Source organism: Sceloporus undulatus, chromosome 3 (genome assembly GCF_019175285.1).
Source record: "Sceloporus undulatus isolate JIND9_A2432 ecotype Alabama chromosome 3, SceUnd_v1.1, whole genome shotgun sequence".
NCBI classification, from domain to species: Eukaryota; Metazoa; Chordata; class Lepidosauria; order Squamata; family Phrynosomatidae; genus Sceloporus; species Sceloporus undulatus.
The window spans coordinates 132,026,539-132,041,481 of record NC_056524.1 but is presented as its reverse complement, the minus strand read 5'-3'; the positions used below and the strand labels follow the sequence as shown (position 1 = coordinate 132,041,481).

The window sequence follows — 14,943 nt, the reverse complement described above, 5'->3', positions numbered from 1 at the left end:
ATACAGAGAATTATTTAACATCATCTCTTATCAAATCGGGGGGGGGGGGTGTTACACTACACATTTATAGCGTTATGAATGCATCTTGTGGAAACCTTTACTCTGGTGAGGCACAAGAGCATTTTGGCTGAGAACTCTAAACATTCTTCCCTGAACTACAAATGACAGAGCCAACATGATATGGTGGTTTGACTGTTGGACTATGACTCTAGTAGACTGGGTTCAAATCCCAGACTGGCCATGGAAATTCACTGGATGGCTTTGGGCAAGTCATATGTTGTCACCCCACAGAGAAAGAAAATGACAAAACCCCTCTAAACAACTTTTGCTTAGAAAATCCCATGATGGGTTCACCATAGGGTCGCCATAAACAGAAAATGATTGGAAGGCAGACATGAACAAAAACAAAGCTGCAAATTACAGGATTCCATAGGATGTAGCTGTAACAGTTAAAGTCAAATATAGCCATATACCTATTTAGTGTGAAAGGAAAAAAAATGAAATATAAAATAGATATTGATCAAATATTGATAGGCCATGAAAGAAAAAGAGTATGAAAACAAGAAAGTATGCAATCATTAAAATATATAAATGACTTAGAAAAATAAGTGTTTTTGATCACTTATATAACATCCTTTAGTAAGAGCACTATTCTTATGTTTGTAAACTTTCACAGTTGTGGTGCTGGGATAACAAACTTTCCATATCCGCAGTAGGACATGCATCTCCCACCAACAGACTACAGGACAAAGGCTCTGAAGATAAGCATAACAGCATACCTTCCCAAAATTCCTGGATAAAAACTGGGACACACATGCCATCCTACATCAGAGTAAGGCAAAATAGGACAGTTGTTTATCAAAGATGTGACATGCAATGTCAACCTAGGGTACAAGTAACACAGGAATGCATTACATGTCCAATGATGAAATCCTTTTGCCCTGCCTAATGTTTCTTCTTTCAAGCATCCCATGCAGACTACTCATGCAAACTAACTCAAGGAGAAACCAGACAGCACAGAGGGAAGGGAGAATGACCAATAAACATTCAGATTTTGATTAAGAAAAATTCAGATTTCACCATGTTATAAACAATTGGCCAATCATAGACCTCTTATGTGCTATTGTTCGCTATTGGCTGGACACTTAGATGTTCTCTCTCTCTCTCTCTTTCTGGTACATTGGTCCAAAAAATTGTACTGTTCTAGCATAAAAAACCTGTGCCCCCCTTCCCATCCAGTAACAAAGAAGAGGTAATCTGCTGAGTGACTTGTCAAGCTTTTGTGTGATTGTGATGTGCAGGTGCTCTTGCCTCATTTTAGGATAATGACAATATTTCCTGACCTTATCTCCAGCAGCTCTGGAGTCCTTCATGTTGTGCTTGCCCTTACAGACTGCCTCCTCTCTGATACACATCTCCCATGCCCTTCAGTCATCTCTGCTCTTGCCTTTGCTCCTGAAGCCTTGGTTGCTGACTCTTCTTCCACATCTGCCTCCAACCCCCCCCCCCCCACCATCAGATCTCCTTTAATCTTCCCCAATTGCTGGCCTTCGCCCACATAGACCTTCCTGCTAAGGCTGGCAACCTAGGGTAGAGGTGCAAGGTGCTCAGTTTTTGTTATTACTGCCAAAGTTGGCATCTCCCTTGGTTGATTGTCAGCCTCACGAACATCTTCTTCCAACAGAAACTCTTCACTTCAAAACCTACCTTTTCACAGTGTTGCTCTCTTTTGATTTTATTTCCAATAACTATTACAAAGTTGGAAAGAGAGATGGACAGTTTGTGTCTTGAGTCTAAACAGAGTGAGCTGCTATCACAAGTGCCAAGTCATTTCAGGAGCAAGGTGGGGGAGATATGGCACTTCTGGAAAATTGCAGTGTTAAATCAGAGTAAAACCATTAAAGCTGTGACTGGTAATGTTGTGCTGCAGTTGTGCTCAGTGGTTTTAGGTGAATTCAAACAGTGGTGCTGAGCTCTTTAGGGGACTCCAACAAAAGATAGATTCTCCTCCTCACCTCCACCAGCTCAGTTGAGGGTGTTAAAAATTATGTTTCAGGTGCCAAATACACAACGTTAGAAAATAATTAGATCATACAAACTAGGAGAGGCTTGTTTTTGTCTGTGTCTCCTGGGAAGAGTAAGGTTATACTCCTGGGAAAAGCAAAATTATACAAGATTATACTCCCCCTGGTGAATTAACTGGATGCAAACCACTTTTTCACTCTGAACTCAGTTTGCAACAGCTGGAGTAAGCTGAAGACAAAGGGGAAAAGAGGGAGAAGCAGAGGAAAACTGGGACATTTTAAAAACAGTTTAAAAAGAAGAAGTGGGATGAGAGGGGATTAATCTGATTTGTCTCTGTCAAAATAGTACAGTTTGAGGGCATGCAACTGGCAGGCACGTTCAAGACAAGAACCTTGACCTATACTTGAGAATGGGGCTTATATATTCTTATTCTGTAAATTTACTATATGAACTCAAAGACTATGAATCATTGATAATTACATGCATGCAAAGACACAGGTTGTGAAAAACACATTCTGCAATTATCAGAATTACTCAGCCTGAATACAGTCAGTTTACTATTTCCCCCTTACTTCATTAAAATTAAATGGGTAATAGTGCAATTTTCTGAGCATAGCCTGGTACCTCCAATTTATCAGCTTAGGGTTCCTTTGTGACATTTTATTTACTATGAATTATTAAAATACCATTAGTTTGAAGAGCTGAGGTTATGTCTCAGGTCTGATGTTTATACCAATAAAACACAATAAACACCTTTGATTTTATGTCTGCTGGGGTGTGGGGCTGGGATTATGTGATTGGATTAATTGTCCTCCACAAGGGAGTGCTTTATATGCAACAATTTCCTTCATATTTGTATTTCAGTCTTGAATAGGGAAATCTATTAAGACAATACAGGAAAGACACAAAACGCCTGTTCAGGCATTCATACACAGGTTAGGTCAACATGTGAGGAAAAGAGCAAGCTAGCGTGCTCCTTTCCTTGTGTTTTGATTTAAACTCCTTTTGGAAGCCTGAACAGCAATATGGATAAACTCCCTTCATATATACATGTCTATAAACAACATAGAGACCAAAAATAAATGCTGGATGGAAACTAATAATAGAATCATGGAGTTGGAAGAGATCCCAAGGGTCATGCAGTCCAGCTCCCTGCCATGTAGGAACTCACCATCAAAGCACCCCTAACAAATAACCATCCAGTCTCTGTTTAAAGACCACCGAAGAAGGAGACTTCACCACTCTCTGAGGGAGTGTGTTTCACTGTCAAACAGCTCTTACCATCAGGAAGTTCTTCCTAATGTTTAGGTGGAATCTCTTTTCCTGCAGCTTGCCTCCATTGTTCTGAGTCCTATTCTCTGGAGCAGGAGAAAACAAGCTGGATATGACTACCTTTCAAATATTTAAACAGGTATATCATATCACCTCTTGACCTTCTCTTCTCCAATCTAAACATACTTAGATCCCTAAGTCTCTCCTCATAAGGCATGATTTACAGACCATTCTGGTGACCCTCTTCTAGACATATTGCAGTTTGTCAACATCCTTCTTGAACTGTGATGCCCAGAACTGGACACAATATTCAGGTGAGGCCTGACCAAAGCAGAACAGAGTGGCACTATTACTTCCCATGATCTAGACCAGTGGTTCCCAACCTTCCTAATGCCGTGACCCATTAATACACTTCCTTATGTTGTGATGACCCCCAACCATGAAATTATTTTCGTTGCTACTTCATAACTGTAATTAAATAGATGTTTTCCAATGGTCTTAGGTGACCCCCCTGAAAGGGTCCTCCGACACCCAAAGGGGTCTCGACCCACAGGTTGGGAACCATTGATCTAGACACTATACTTCTATTGATGCAGCCTAAAATTGCATTGGCCTTTTTAGCCTGAGGTGATTTGCCAACATTGGCCTAATGTTACAAAATATCCAGTCTCTATACACTCTCTAAGAATAGAATCGTCTGTTCAGCTGTTTAGCAACAGGATCTTTCCCTTAATTCATGATATGTACCAGTCTTGTCCTAAAACATTTTGCTATCTGAGGACAAGTAAGAACCACTATGTTTAAATAGATATTACACAAAGCTGGCCAAATTACTTTGGTACAGGAGACAAAATTGCTCAGAAGTATCTGTCATCTTTGTCAATAATGATAAAACTATAACTAATTAAATAATTGATCATTTGCTGCCTTTTCATAATTAAAAAAAATTGCTATTTAAGGTGGCAGCCTCATTCTGCCTAACTGGAAGCAAGATCCTGATGAATTACCATAGGTACAAAACAGAGAAAATAAATTAGAAAATAAATATGAATACAGAATATTTAATACTAAGGAAAAACAAATACTAAAATATAATACCTCTAAAAGTAACATAACACAAAACACGACAAATAAAGCACAGTGTTCCAGCTATGTCATAAATAAAGTAGTAATACAAGCAAAGTACATAAGAAATATAATGAAACATATTTTAACTCATGACATCAGTAGTGTAAACTATAATTTTCTACAATAACTAACCAATAGAAATACGGCTGGTAAATAATTCAGATATTTGTGGGATACATGGGAAAATAAATTACATTAACATATACTAAAAAATAAATTAAATTAAATTAAAAGCAGAATTCTTCACATCAAGGTTTCTCAACATTAAAAAAACATATTTCCAACCATGACTTGAATATATTCAAATCTACTTTCCATCCCTACTTGCTTGTGTTTTGTATTTCACACTTACAGCACCTGTCACCCATGTTGCTTTCATATAACAGAATTATAGCATTATGATTCTATTTTTACTGCCATGACAACAGTCTATTAATGCTTGGGATTATGTACAATTCCTCAGCAGAATCCAAATTTCATAGGATGCAGCCATGACACTTAAAGTGGAACAATAGTGCTATAATTGTATAGTGTGAAAGAGTCCTTGAAGGTGGCACTCACCGCCATATAGGATGCAGCCACTAGACTGAAGTCATTTCTTTTTATACTCCATTTACCGGGCTACTAGTCTGCCACTATGCAGTATTCCAACAGCACTCCATTCAACACAAATAGCTTGTGACTAGTGTGTGGTGAGGATGCACACACGGAGAGAAATTTTGGCCTGGCCTGCCCCAAATATATGGTCTATGAATCATCCCTGCCACCTGTCACGCACCTTTTCAATTCCATCAGGATTACAATTAAAAACTCACAGAAGCACCTCCTTACCAGTTCACATAAGAGATCTTGGCCAATGAAAAGTCTTCCTCTATCTATTGCTTATCTCTATAGTAGACAGCAAGGGCATCATGGGATTTTTCCACTTCAGGTTTTACATTGCATTGGGCTTTCTGTGATCCTAGAAAACTGTCTCATTGGTACTATTTTAAAAACTATTTCTTATTTCTTCAGCTTTCAGTGCAACATGATGTAATAATAAGAATTGTCTTCTAAACCCTTGTGTAAAGTGCATAAAATATGTAAGAGGGTTTGGAGAGAGGAAAGCTGGAAAGAGACAGAAAGAAGTATAAACTGAGATTGCAGATATATAGACAGATTTGGAAAGTGGGCATTGCTTTCCCTGTAGGGAACAACTCAGCAGACAAGGTGTACATGGACAAGTTTTTCAAGAGATTTCCCAGTCCTCTGTTTACCTCTAGAGAAAAAAACAAAAGACAAAACAAGTAGATCTTTAAATGGCAGCTAATATCCTGAATTATGTCCCAGGGGCATGAGAACCAAAAGGCCTTTTTAAAGCCTTGCTGAGTGGTTGCCAGTATCTGACAAAGTAGATTCAGAAGGGAGCTGTGCATAGAGTCCCTTTCAAGCACAAATTCAAGAGCACACAAGAGTCTTTGCAATGATTACTGTCAGTCTCTTTTTGACATCTCTGATCTGAGTCTTCAGCTCTTTTCTTATCTAAAGGATCAAAACTACAAATAATCTGGGTCTTTAAACATACAACATAAGAAGGCATTAAAAATGTACATATTTTATTGCTGATCACAGAAATGAAAGACAAGAAAAAGTTATAGAACTTGTGACTTTTTCCTCATCAGTGAAGGCTCTAAAGCAGAGATGACAGATATCAAACTGATACCAATCAAAATACTAAGAAAGAGAATTATTATTAAACTGGGTGTGGGGGAGGGTCTCTATCATCCATAAGAATTAAACAGAGTCCCTTATTTTAACAGTTATATTGTTTTGCAGCCATCCTGTCATGATATAATATTAACCCACAAGTCCTCCATGATTCAGTGCAAAACGATGAACACATTTGGTGAAAGCTAAAATCTCCAATGACTTTAAAAATGTATACATTGGAATATATGTTTGGAAGATTCAGAGGCCAATGTTTAGCCCCTGGGAGCCTTTGTGGGCAGTGCTGCTTGTGTTAACATCTGAAACTGGGATGTGAGCTGGCTAGGCACTTATTTTCAGTTTGTATTATTTGTGTTTCATTTCCCTTATGCATGCAATTATTATCTAGTAATGTTCACTTTCTCTGGTTGCAGCTCTCCAGAAGGGATATAATGTCCTGACTATTTCATCCCCATATGCACGGACTTGTTGTTTTCACTCTACTGTGGGAGAAAATAAGCATTCCTCCACATCGTTTGTCCATATCTGAATGACCCAAAAGTGTTGGGGAAGGATTATTCTGTATAGACCCCTCTCTCCCATTACCAGAGTTATGTGGTGGTGGTGGGAATGCACTGTTCCTTCCCACCTGAACAATTTCTCTGCAATGTGATGGAATGTTCAAATAGCAGGAGAAACATCTGCGAAAATCTAACTGGTCCATTATTTTCCAATAGGGTTTCTTTACTTTTGGGATGCCCATTTCTTGACATAGAAGAAATTATTGCAAATATTCTTACAAACATAGGTGACAGGGATTGAATTCCAAAGGATGGCTCTATCACTGAACCCTGTTCCTTTTCCTAAAGTGCTCTGAAATTTTGTGAAGCTTCTGGAACTGACTGGTTGAGTTTTTGTACAGTTATGAAATGCATTACCCACCCCCTTACCTTTTGTTGCCTGAACAACAAATGCTTAAAGGGGCATTATTTTCTCCATCCTCTGCCTCCAAGGAGAGAGAAATAAAAATGCCTTCAACACTTTGCTTTCAGGCATAAGAAGAGAAAGGGGATGAAGCCAGAGAGATTATAAATCACTACTTCCCCATCTGTTATTCCAGAAGGTTGCAAGAAATTGAAATCTTGGTCAATAACTGGTGGACATCCACAGGCATGCTTTTATGAGAGGAAGTTCTCCAGATTTCCCCATTGGTTTCTGGGACTCTGGAATATGAAAGGGAACAACCTTTGGGGTTGTACTTGATTATTGTTCTCCTGTAGGGCTCAGGGTTTAAGGAAAGGGTCAACATGTACAGGTTGCCTTGAAAAAGATTAGCAGAGGATGAGCTAGAATGAATGGCTTGTCTCTAGGTTCTAAGGTGGTTTGCCCATGACATGCTGGAGAGAAGGTAAAATTATACCTCCACTAAGTATCCCTGCTGTAGAAGAGAATTAAATAATTAATAAAGTTCCCCACAGATTATCTACACATTTTGTGTATTTCTGTCTCTTTATCCCAACAAGGTGGACAGTCAACATTCTAACTTATCAAGGAACAAACTGGTAGAAGAACAACAACAATATGCTCAGATTCCAAAGGGGGGGATCACAAAAGATACTACACAGGGTGCTCTGCTGGGTAAGTTGAAAACTGGGGTACTGACTGAGAAGACTTCTCAGGAGCTATAGAAAAAAAGGGGGGGGGCCTAAGGCTATACAGGTATTTATTGTTTCTGTTTGTTTTTGGAAAAGATAGGCAAAATAAGACAGAGATTTTACTTGAAATTTTACATCAGAAAAGCATTGGTAGCATATTCAGGCTGAGATATGAGAGGGATTAATGTGAATTCACAGAAGAGAGCTAATGTGAGAATAAAAGTAAGGACTTAAAATAGTGATGTTTCCTTTGGGAAAGAAAGCAGCACGTTTTTAACGTATAGAATCACTCCATCAGATGGCGTTAGAAACTTGGCAGCAAGACAACCTTTGGGGGAAAAAAGTCTTTCTGGATAGGTTTCCCCAAGGGTGAGAATCTAACGTTAGGATTTTGTTGCACCAGGTTTGCCATACCTGGGGACACAGCTGTTTCAACTGCTACTAAAGCCTTTGGGAATTAACTAGCCCAGTGTTGTCTCACTTCACCTTTCTCCTAACCTCCTTTAATGTCCATTCAGACAGCAGTGCTTGTATTCATTATGCCTTCTGCTAAATACAATGAAAGTATGTGACTCTACAAATATTTTCACCTTATCTGCTCACTGATTATTTGGGGAACCAGGGAGGAGAGGATACAACTATATGATGAAACAAGATGAATTTTCTTTTCACAATAGGAGCACATTCTTTTGTCCATATGCTACTTTGCATGCATGTGCCATACTTCTGTCTCATGGCAAACATAAAATGGTTGAATTCACTATCAATTACAGGTTGGAACAAGTTTGATTTCAATTACAACAGGAGAGCAAAACAGCTGGGAAATCCCCAAGGGGAGGTGTGAAAACCAAGGGGGTGCATGGTTCATTAAACAGTACTAATTAGGGAGAGATGAACTCAAGATATAAAACACATCTTGTTGCTCTGCTTCCTTCAGTGAATGGCACCTAGTTGGACAGAATCTACTCAAATTTCCATATAATTGCTAGCTCAATTGTAGCTCCAACAACTGGCCTAACTTTGAAAAAGTAACAAAACAGCAAATTAGTGCATTTCTAGTTGCCTAAATTACATTCCATTTGAACAGCTGTTTTCAGGGCAAATGGATTCTGAAAGCCATGAGTCAAAGTAAAACAGAAGTTGGTGAATTTACGTTTAATAGCTCATGATGTAACTTTGATACCATAAAAACTTCCAGACTAGCTCTGCGTAGTTTAAAATAGTTACTTATTTTTGAGCAACTAAAAGGCTTATTTATTTCCCATGGATGAAAATGAAGTGGGAAATCATAGTTGAAAACAACAAGGTGCACATCCAGCAATACATGCTAAAAGTTACTCCCACTCAACAAGTAATCTCATGAAAGAAAACACATATACACAAACACACACACCAAATCTATTCAGTGGGGCCTAAATGAGCACTGTGAGCACAACTATGCATGCTTACCAAGATGTCCAGTACATAGAATCATACATTCATGCAATCATAGTTCAAAGTGTCTATCAGGCTAATTCCTTATTCACTGCTAAATTTTGAGCTGGACCATACACACCCTGTAGCTATCTAGCATCCTTTTGAAGAAATCCAGAGAAGGAGACCTCCATCAGCTCTCTAGGCAATTGGTTTGACTGCCTCACTGCTTTCACTGTCAAGAAGTTCCTTCTAATGTTCAGTTGAAATATACCCTACCACAACTTAGAACTATTAAGCCTAGTTCTATCCCCTGAGGCAGCAGAGAACAAGTCTGCACACTTCTCTTTCTGGCAAACTTTGAGCTATTTAAAGAGTGTGATTGTGTGACACCCCCCCCCCCCCAGTCTTCTGAAAATGTCCAGCTCCTTCAGCTTCTCCTTTCGCTGGATTGAAACCAAAGATGTCTTGGGTCATGTGCATGGCAAAAGATAGGAATAGCAGCATTAACTGACTCATCCCTAGGATAAGACAGATGGTGAATCAACCAAAATTTAACTGGTGCTTTCTTAGGCACTACTACTAAAGGTGAGACTCTCAAATTAGGAACTACGGGAGATGGGATGGATAAACCATTCTTCCCTCTTGCACTTCCTTCAGAAACTTCTACCTAACAATGGTTTTTAAATCCATAGCTGAATGCAAATTCCAATGTCTGAAGGGGCAGCAAACACCTTTAGAGGGAATTCAAAAACTTACTCTAAACCCTTCACTCAAATACTGTAATGGGCTGCTACCTGATCTAGATATAACTGTAAAATAATGGACAATGGAATATTAATTTGGCTGGATCCCTTTCAGACGTTTTATTTAGGACACCTGCTACCCCAACCAGGATAATAACAGGAAACACAAATATGAATTCAATGACCAAATCAATCCCTACACTATCTGCCAAGGTCAAATCAGGGCTTAAGCAGCCTACAAAGGCCCAACTGGTCCTACAAAGGACAGCAGAGCCCCAGATGGAGCCAACAAAGCCTACAAAAAGCCCACAAGGTATGTGAAGGCCCAACTAGGCCAACTGAGGTGAAACTAAGGCTTGCAAGTCTTATAGGAGCACAAAGAGAACCCACAAGCATGGCAGAGGCCAAATAGTGAGAGTGTGGAGGGCCTACAAAGCCTGCATTGAGGCCCACATGGCATGTAGGGGACTAATGGAGCCTACAGGGCCTGTGAAAGCTAAACAGTCCTATGAGCGGTGTTGCCAATCAGCCTTGAAGGAAATTCCTTGATTGGCTTCCCGGAATGCCCCCAATTTCCCAGAATGGGGGCAAGACTTCTGGGTCGGGATACACGCAAGGAACTATGGGAAGGCTAAAGGGGTGGGACTTCCAGGATGGGAGGTACTGGGAGGCCTTTTTGGGGAGGAAAGGTTGAATTTCCCAGAATCTTTCCGGAAATGACAAAGAAAAACTTTAAAAATCCCAATTTCCAGGAAAAATCCCCAAAATTGGTAACACTGCCTATGAGACCTGATCAGCACCTACAAGGCCTATTGAGACTTAATCAGCATATGAAGCCTTCAGACACCAAACAAATCCAATGAAGCCTGTAGATGCCTACTCAGGGACTATGAGGCCCATGGAGTACCAATAGGCCTAGGCCTACAAGGGAGTGATAACTACCATAACATGTGCAGGTGAAACTGAAATGGAAATTCCCAAACACCTGCTCCCATTAAATCCAGAGACAACAGCAAAATTGTTTCCACTCAACTCCCTACTATAGTACATGGTTGAGATGCAGTTAAGTCCATACTGCCACATTCTTTGAGCTCACTCTTTGTTTTCCATCCCCAACTGCCAGACCCAAATAAAAGTGGCGGGAGCAGAAAGAACTTAATAATCCTTTTAACTCCAGTCCCTCATGCTTAACATCATGGTGATATGTGTTGGTCAGGTCTGCTCCCCCTTGGGCTGAGATTTTTCTTTTCTTTTCTACATGCTGTGTTACTGGAACTGGCTTATTGGGACAGCTCCACAGTATAAAATACATTATGCCAGCTTTTGAAGAGCCACTGGCTTCTTTATCAGGCAAAAATGTTAAAAATCTTTCAGGAGAAAAACAGGCAATGGTGTTATAGGCCCGTTACAGACAGGTCTAAAAGTGCGTGCTCCGCACGTGCTAGGGTTAGAAAGGAGCATCCTTTCCAGACGCTTCCAACCCTAGCACACACGGAGCGCGCACAAAATGGCGATGGCCGTTCCACATGGCCACCGCCATTACGACGTCACGACTGAGCCGCCTCCAAATGAGGCGGCGCGGACGTGACGTCCTTGCACCATGCGAGGGCGCTTAGAGTGCCCTTTATGCGGCATAAGAAGGAGCTCCAAAACGGAGCTCCTTCTGGAGTTTGCGTCACTGGCGTAGCCTTCAGACGGCTGCACCAGTGGCACAGAGGAGAAAGGGGCCAAGCGGCCCCTTTCTCCTCCTCCCCGCTGCCGTGGGGTGTCCTTGGGGCTTGAAGCGGCAGATCGGGGCCTCGGAGGCTGCCGGTCTGGCAGCTGATGCTCCAATACAGCAGGGAAAGGGGCGGGTGCAGGCCACCCCAAACGGGCGGTCTGTAACCTGCCATAGTTACAGGTCCACATTATGCTTCAGATGTTACTCAGTTGTCAGTTAAGATGGTATTAAGGGATTTCAATGGATACAGGGGCTATTCCCCTTCTTGGCCATATTAGGACTAGGGACAAAGGGCAATAAAAGACAGGTAATAAAATGCCAACTCCATTAGCAACAGAAACCTAACTCTCTTTGGATTTTTGCATTTTGTTTGACTTGTTTTGCATATTATGACTTATTAAGTTTTCATATATCCTTGGGAGATACTACACCACATATGATGCACTGCTTAAACATCTATCTATCTATCTATCTATCTATCTATCTATCTATCTATCTATCTTTTAGTACGTTCCCACCAGTAAATACAGTGTGGGAGGATGTATGAGAGGGACATTTCTGCCTTGGTACTCCTTTTATAAAGTATGGAAACTATTGTATACTGCCTTGAATCCTGTGTTGGGAGAAAGACAGGATACCTATCAAATAAATAAACAAACAAACAAATAAATAAATAAATAAATAAATAAATAAAATTTCCTCTTAAGGCTGGATTGGCACCAATACTAGTATCATTCTAGAACTAAGTAACAAGATGATTTTTTAACTAATACCTTTGGGAATTAATCAATTTAATCCAATGTGTGCATCCATTTGGTTCAAACTTGTTTCAGCCCGTTCTAAGTTATTTCAAACTTGTCTTGTTTTAACTTGCTTAATTTTTGAATACTGCCCTGATATTCTTGGATACAGGGCAAGAAATAAACATTTCAGTAAACAAACAAACATATAGCTTGTAAAAACTCTTAAGAGAAAATAGTTTCTATTTACAGTGTAATGCACAGGGCTCTACAGAATGTGTGTGTGAAAATGTTTTTAACATTGAACATTATACCATATAAAGACAACATTTTTTTAAAAAAAAATCATGCATGAAAGACTTTAAAAGATATAATTGGAAGCTAATTTTCCATGCTTCATTTCCAGGTAACAAAAAAGCAGGAGGGTTATCCTATTGAATTGCATTATGGAAAGCAGGAGAAATATTTTTTTTCAGTCACAGTTGAGACATTTGGACTCCAATGGAAGAGTTAGGCATATGCTTAAATCTCTTCCACATAAATCTTTGCAAATTAAAAGTTGTTGTTTTGTTTGGAGTGTGTTGTGCTATGTATTGTTCTTTCCTTAAATATAAATCTTAATATATATATATTTTGCATACATATTCCAGTGGTGACTGATAGAATGTTATCAAATGAAATATTTATACTGTCTGTCATAAGGAATACCTGCTATGCAATTATGACCAACCTTTGCCACAATGTTCTTGTGCACTGGATTTTTCCATGAATTTTATGCAAACAATGGTGTGTGTGTGGGGGGGGGGCATGGATGTGGATATAAGTGCCTTCAAGTCACCTGTTGACTTTTGGCAACAACATGAATTTGATAGGGTTTTCTTAGTCATGGAGTACCCAAAGGCAGTTTGCCAATTCCTTTCTCTGAAATATAGCCGACAACACCTGGTATTCGTTGGTAGCCTCTTATCCAAGTACTAACCAAGACTGACCTGCTTAGCTTCCAAGATCACATGAGATCTGATGCTTTTAGGATATTTAGGCCCTTTGGAAACAATGTTAGCAATTTCTAAACTTCAGCCATGATATTCAAGGCTGATGTTGTGGCTCTGCCTATAGAAGCTTAGAACCTCTCCAGTTACAGAAGAGAACAATGTCATGCAAATGTAATGTCTGTAATTTGTGGACATCATTAAGCTTCTAGATTGATCAAAGTGCCCTACCTTCTAAATCTATCCACCTGGTGTCACCTTCTGTTTAATATAAATTCTCCCATTCATCTCCAGTTTCCACCTCATCTCACTGAGCTCAGGAACTCTGTAAGGTTTGGTGTAGATATAGCTAGGGCCAAAACACACAGACAAAATACAGCAGTTTCCAGCCAGTTTCAAGGTGGGGCATTTAGATAATGCATGCCTTGAAAGCAGTTGGAAACTGGGCCGAAGCTGCACTCCGGTACTAAAAACATGAGCAAAAAAAATCCAGGATAGTCCAACTCAAGGCACAAAATGTATACCTTCACACTTGCATATAACTAACCCTACATGAATGTAGGCTTGTTGCAAAGCAAAGAAAATAAAGTACAACAACTCCAATGGATGTAGTTACCAATATACACAAACCAGATAGTCCAAAAGGGGGGCATAGGGTGAATAGGGGTGAAGGGGACTTGTATGTGGGAAGGAGAGACTCCATTATTGTGCCAATGTAACAATCTTCTGTATCAGTGAAGTATTACACAAGCAACTGTGTGGCTGATCAAAGGTGCAGCCATGCAATGGGATGTCATATGGGCAGAATGTGGGAGGTACCAGGAGGTTTCAGGTAATGTGTTTGTGTGATGGTGCATATGTATGGTGGGGAGGCATTAAAAAAAATACCCAGCAGTGCAGTTGGACTATGCACTTTTGGCACCCTGGGAGTGGGCTGTGTGGGCAGCTCAATTTTGGCCCACTTTTGGAAAAAGTAGGATCGAGACAATTTTTTCTCCCTGTCTGCTCCAGCCCCTAGACAGAATGGTTCTAATGGTGAATCCTAATGAACACAGCAACACAGCAGAAAGGTGATATATAGCATGTGCACAAGGCTCATGCCACATTAATCATGTTGATTTATGAAATGCAGATCCCCCCTCCATGGCAGAGCTGTTAGGGTGGAAACACAGTTTGCTGGTCTCGCACGATCATGAGGCCAGGTTTAAAATTATGTACCACAACCACTGAAGTGTGATAGGAGGAGTTTGGGGGTGGGGCCAGAGGCTTTTTATACCTTGCCTCCCCCTGCGCCATCCTTTTTAATTTGGAAGCTCAACCCATCCACCCGCCGCTGACACAGTATGAAATTTCTTAGCTGCTTCAAGACCAGGTAGGAATTTTGTCCTTTTCCACAGATTGTTTTGCCTATCTCATACTGTTCCAGTAAGACATGGACAATTGGAAAGGGTGGGGTTTAAACAGGCTGTCATTATCTAATAGAAGGGGGAAGTTTTGAGTTTGATGAACATCTAGGTCACCACTTTGGTGAAAGGGAGGCCTCTGGAACTACCTCTTTAGGTCCTGGAA

At 40.2% G+C, this 14,943-nt stretch overlaps 1 protein-coding gene across 5 annotated transcripts in view; it reads right to left on the bottom strand.

Annotated features, from left to right (window-relative positions):
* Positions 1–14,943, bottom strand: part of PCDH9 (protocadherin 9) — a 1,031,874-nt gene that overhangs the window by 579,073 nt on the left and 437,858 nt on the right. The window lies entirely within an intron of this gene.